We start from the raw sequence: 6,283 nt of genomic DNA on the forward strand, positions 1-6,283 counted from the left end.
TCATCCCCCGGAACCAATGTTGGGAATCTTGGCTGCACCAATCCCCCAAGTCAACCATATGTGCCATTCAATAAGGAGACTGAAACTGGGCAAGGTGCGGTCTCACCAAAGTCCTGTGCAATTGTTCCAAGGCTTCTGTCTCTTGAACTTCAGCCCCATTGCAATAAAGACCAACAGGCCATTGGCCTTCCTAATTACCCACTGTACCTGTGTGCTGGCTTTCTGTGTACAAGGAGCACCCGAACCTCTCTGAGAATCAACACTGAGCAATTTCACACATATTACAACCCATTGTCCAATACTGTCCAGAACATGCTCAGACCCTCCCCCAGTTCCAATCTCCCCTACACCCTTCATACTGGGCAGCTGAATACAGGTCATGTTACAGCACCAACACCCAGCTGGTTACCAAGCACCCAGGAGAGATGTTTCCTTGTTTGTTCCTCACTCGTCCTGTCACTGAACGCCTTTCATTTGCATGGATTATGCCAGATAGCAAATCATTGATGAAATGATAAGTGTTTCAGCCAACCAGCACTGCGGTTGGACATAGGTCAATCCGCTGTGGTGGATGTCGGAGTTGGAGCTGTCACTGAAACTGACACGGTTCACAGCAGATTGGAGCCGAGACTGAGGAGGAAGCAACTGGAACTGAACCCACTGCATCTCCCACCCAGTGACACCTCCTTTGGATACTCTGGTAAGCAGTTGGGTACGGGCAGACTGTTAGAATTAACTCAGGAGATTGTCACTTGCTAGGTGTTGACTCAGGGTGTGGGTTCTGCTTGTCCAGTCCCCATACAGGGCTCAGTAATGGACTTGTGTTGGAACATTAGAAGGGTGTCTGTACATGGAGACTGGAGAGGGACCTGGAGGAGAGAGATGGCAGGTCAGGAACAAACACGGTTTAATCACTGGAGTGGGAGGCGTTGGAAATGGAACAGAGAAACAGGGAAGGATTGGAGTCAAGAAATTGGTGTTTATAAAGGACATGCAAGGAGAGAGAGAGAGAGCTCACCTCTGTGTGTAGCTGACTAGTGAGGGAGAGAGGGAGAGCTCACCTCTGTCTGTAACAGTCTCAATGAGGGAGAGAGGGAGAGTTGACTGAGTATAAACAGATAAACCCTCTGATCCCTCTCCCCCACTCACTATTTAAATTTCCCTCTGATTCCCCATTCCATTAACTCTCTCTAACACTAACTCTGCATTTCCCTTTCCAGAATATCACCCTGTGAGATGAGGACTCTCCTGCTGATCCTGTGTTCCCTGAGTGAGTCATTTACATTCCAGACAAACTCCACCGTGTTTACCTAAAGTCTTTGGGGACAAAAACCTCCCACATTTTCTTGTTATTTGTGACTTCGATCAGGGCGGTTTCAGGGTTGAAAACCGGTTGGAGAGGTTCACACATGGAGTTTATATTTAAATAATTCTTTTGGGCCTCCTTATCTCGAGAGACAATGGATACGCGCCTGGAGGTGGTCAGTGGTTTGTGAAGCAGCGCCTGGAGTGGCTATAAAGGCCAATTCTGGAGTGACAGGCTCTTCCACAGGTGCTGCAGAGAAATTTGTTTGTTGGGGCTGTTGCACAGTTGGCTCTCCCCTTGCGCCTCTGTCTTTTTTCCTGCCAACTACTAAGTCTCTTCGACTCGCCACAATTTAGCCCTGTCTTTATGGCTGCCCGCCAGCTCTGGCGAATGCTGGCAACTGACTCCCACGACTTGTGATCAATGTCACACGATTTCATGTCGCGTTTGCAGACGTCTTTATAACGGAGACAATTACTTTCCTATTATTTAGACTGATCATTACTAATCAGAGTGAACAATGTATGTGTCTGTGATGGTTATTGTGTAAATACTGAGCAGAGTTCTGGTCTCTATATTACAAAAAAGATACAGAGACACTGGAGACTGTGCAGAAGGTATCACAAGCAAGATTGAAGATCTCAGTGGTTTTAACTTAGCTGAAAATATTGAACAAGTTGGGGCTCATTTCTCCATGAAAGTTCAGCCTGAAGGGGGAAATCTGATCGAGGTATTGCTGATAGGGTGGGAGGAGGCAGGGAGCAGAGGGGCCGAATGGCCTATTTCTCTGCTGTGAATCCTACATGTATTAACTACTTGTATTATTGATTAATATTACTGATCTCTCTCCCAGATACTGTAAAATCATTGCGTTTATTTATACAAATTCACTGGTTCTGAAAATAATGGTCCATTTAAAGTTTGCCTCCATTATCGAGCTATATTTAAGTTTATAATGTGATCCCGATATTTAGAGATTTGTACAGTTAAATTACAATTTATAGTCATGTGTTAGTTTATATTTCCCATTGCCAGTAAACTAAGTTTCCATTCAGTTCCTGTATAATATCTGCAGTGTAATATTTCCAACCGTATACACAACGAATACATTGGTGAATTTATCACTCAATTTACATGATGCATTCTTAAAATGAGTTTCTTTATTAAGCATCCAATTTATTACATTTAATATTTAATTTATTGTTCTGTCAATGAATGTGCAAGAACAGAATGTTATTCCAAATCGAATTTCACCAGTGACTGTGATAACCCCTGATATCTCACACTGACCATCGAGTGTCTCTCACTGTCTGTACTCAGTGTTCACCAGGGGACTGAGATACCCCTGATATCTCACACTGACCATCGAGTGTCTCTCACTATCTGTACTCAGTGTTCACCCGGGGACTGAGATACCCCATGATATCTCACACTGACCATCGAGTGTCTCTCACTGTCTGTACTCAGTGTTCACCCGGGGACTGAGATACCCCATGATATCTCACACTGACCATCGAGTGTCTCTCACTGTCTGTACTCAGTGTTCACCCGGGGACTGAGATACCCCATGATATCTCACACTGAACATCGAGTGTCTCTCAATGTCTGTACTCAGTGTTCACCTGGGAACTGAGATACCCCATGATATCTCACACTCACCATCGAGTGTCTCTCAATGTCTGTGCTCAGTGTTCACCCGGGGACTGAGATACCCCATGATATCTCACACTGACCATCGAGTGTCTCTCACTGTCTGTACTCAGTGTTCACCCGGGGACTGAGAAACCCCGTGATATCTCTCACTGAACATTTGCAGCTTTTCTATTGGGACAATGTGAAGCTGAGATATTTACTGCGTTCTGTTACCTGAGAGCTGGTGGTTAAGCAAGAATAGGGAGGACTGTCTGTGAGCCGTGGGTTAGAGGGAGAGGATGAGCTGGGAGACTAATGGAAACCTGCTTTAGAGAAGGAGGAAAACTTCCAGCTTTAATCCAGGGGATTTTCTTCCAGGGCGGAGAGTGAAACTGAGATCATTGGTATTTCAGGAGGCTGCAAGCCGCTGTGTAACATTAACCGTATTTTATATTAACATTAAACATCTTTCTGTCACTCAGTCACAGTCTCTGCACTCACTGACCCGTGTGTGAATCACACAGTCCTGGAACAGCCCTGGAGGAGCATCGATTGTAATGAGACTGTGTGCTCCGGTCAGTGGATGTGTGATAGGAATCTTGCTCAAGGCTGGTACAGATTTAACAGGTAATGTAAAGGGGCAATTTCAGATAAACGAATAAATGAGGGAGGAGTGGATGTACAAAACAGAACAAAGTGTGAGTAGTATTACCTGGGTTTCCATTGCTTGTTATAACTTGAGAATCTATATTTTTAAAACTGACAGATCTTACATCAATTCTAGTCAAGGCTTCATCTGGAGATTGTGGAAAGTTTAAATATATGTTGTAACCTCTGGAGAAGTGGGACTGAATGAACAGTGCACTCCTCCCACCTCCGTCACAGCAGGAGGAAGAGGAAGTTTTGGGAGACTGGGACTGTCAGTCAGTACAATGGGACAGAGAGTGGATGCAGGGAAAGGGCAAGAACAGGCATCTACAGAGAGGTAAAGGGAGAATAAAGGGAGGTAACCGGGGTAGAGGGGAATATTGAATGGGGACAGAGAGTAAGGGGAGATACCTGGGATAGAGGGGAATATAGAATAGGGGACAGAGAGTAAAGGGGGATACCCAGGACAGAAGGGAATATAGAATGGAGACAGAGAGTAAAAGGAGATATCCGGGATGGAGGGGAATATAGAATGGGGTCAGAGAGTAAAGGGAGATACCCGGGATAGAGGGGAATATAGAATGGAGACAGAGAGTAAAGGGAGATACCCAGGATAGAGGGGAATATAGAATGGAGACAGAGAGTAAAGGGAGATACCCGGGATAGAGGGGAATATAGAGTGGGGACAGAGAGTAAAGGGAGATACCTTGGAAAAGAGGGGAATATAGAATGGGGACAGAGTGAGTTAGGGATTTCCCCAGTTTCTGGTACTCTCTGCTGTTCCCAGTCTCTCTAACTGTTAATAATTACCATCAGTTCAGGGTCTGACTCTGTGATTGTTGTTTCAGTTCTGGTGGATGGAAGATTCCGGAGACTGCTGTCCCACCGTATCACTGCTCTGCAAATGTCACAGGCTGGTTAAATGGTAATTTCAGCCTTTACAATATCAGATTTACATTCACTGTCCAGCACTGTTCACATCAGTTCCATTCTTCAATATTTATAAACTCTCATTTCAGGTTCCCATCCCAGTGTGGGACAGGGGGAAGTAACGAGGACAGTTTGTTTTAACTGGATTGGAAATCCCTGCCACTGGACCCAGGAAATAAAGATCAAAAACTGCAGCAGTTATTTTGTTTATGAGTTGAAGCCTCCACCTGTCTGTAACGCTACTTATTGTACAGGTAGATTGCTGTTTGTATATGGTGCAGATGGGTGATTCTGGGATGTCCCGAGTCACCCACAGAAATGAGACAGTTTACTCGCTCCCCTCCTGATTGTCAGGGACACAGTGAATAAAGGATGTGAAACACAAAGTGAACGTCACTGAAACTCCAGGGAACTGAACCAGACTCTGCTGTCCGTGTTGACCGGTCACTCCCTTCCTGGCAGTGCCCATGGATGGTGATAGACCCCAAGTGTAGACCTGGGCACAACACACTCTCTCTCCAGGGGCCAGTATGTGTTGTGGGACAGAGTGACTGAGGGGACTGGGATGCAGAGGCAACAATAACCACAATGTGCATTGATATAGTGCTTTTAACCTCCTATAATATCACAAGCACTTCACCGTAGTGTTAACAGACAGATAATTTGATACAGGATCACATTAGGTGATGGTAGGACAGGTGGAAAACCTCTTGCTCCAGGATGTAGGTTTCAAAGGCTGTCTTAAAGGAGGAGGGAATGGTAGAGAGGATTCGAGGCATAAGGATGGAATTCCTGAGCTTAAGGCCAAGGCAGCTGCAACACCGTCCGTCAATGTTGGGTTGAAGGAATTCAGGGATGTGCAACTGTGTGGAATTGAAGAGGCAAAGGGACCTTTGAGGGTTGTAGGATGTCACAGTGTGATGGAGGGGCATGGCCATCAATGGTTTGAACCTGGGGGATGAGCATGTTCGAACTGAGGCATTGCTCGACCTGGAGCCAGTGTAGGACAGCGATCATTGGGAGGGGTGATGAGTGAACGGGACTCGGTGCGAGTTAGGACACGGGGGGAGCAGCAGAGATTTTAATGAGGCCATGTTTATGGAGACTGGAAGATGGTCTTTATTCAGTGTTCACCTGGGGCCTGAGATACCCCATGATATCTCTCACTGAACATGTGCAGCTTTTCTATTGGGATGAAGTGAAGTTGAGATGTTTACTGCTTTCTGTTACCTGAGAGCTGATGTTTAATCTAGAATAGGGAGGACTGTCTGTGAACAGTGTGTTAGAAGGGGAGGCTGAGCTGGGAGACAGATGGAAACCTGGTTTAGAGAAGGAGGAAATTTTCCAGATTTAATCCGGGGGATTTTCTTCCAGGGCGGAGAGTGAAACTGAGATTATTGGTATTTCGGGAGGGTACTAGTCGCTGTGTAACATTAACTGTAATTTATATTAACATTAAGCATCTTTCTGTCACTCAGTCACAGACTCAGCACTGACTGACCCGTGTGTAAATCACACAGTCCTGGACCAGCCCTGGAGGAGCATCAATTGTACTGGGACTGAGTGCTCCAGTCAGGTGAAGTGTGATGAGAACCTTCAGTATGGATGGTACAGATTTAACAGGTAATGTAAAGGGTCAATTTCAGTTCAACTACTCAGTGAGGGAGGTGTCAGTGCAACAAAGGCAAAGAAATTGTGAGTGTAGGTACAGGAACTGCAGGGAGACTGAGAACGGAGAAGAACTAGACTCTGCAGAGAGAAAAAGGG

At 45.7% G+C, this 6,283-nt stretch overlaps 1 long non-coding RNA gene across 1 annotated transcript; it reads left to right on the forward strand.

The window, feature by feature from the left end:
- The first annotated feature begins 625 nt into the window (after positions 1-625).
- On the forward strand, positions 626-3,559 carry LOC137362199 (uncharacterized). The gene is made up of 3 exons (XR_010972433.1): positions 626-700; positions 1,221-1,270; positions 3,421-3,559. It is a non-coding gene; the product is annotated as an uncharacterized lncRNA (long non-coding RNA).
- Positions 3,560-6,283: the final 2,724 nt, after the last annotated feature.

This window comes from Heterodontus francisci, unplaced genomic scaffold (assembly GCF_036365525.1).
Source record: "Heterodontus francisci isolate sHetFra1 unplaced genomic scaffold, sHetFra1.hap1 HAP1_SCAFFOLD_345, whole genome shotgun sequence".
In the NCBI taxonomy this organism is placed as follows: domain Eukaryota; kingdom Metazoa; phylum Chordata; class Chondrichthyes; order Heterodontiformes; family Heterodontidae; genus Heterodontus; species Heterodontus francisci.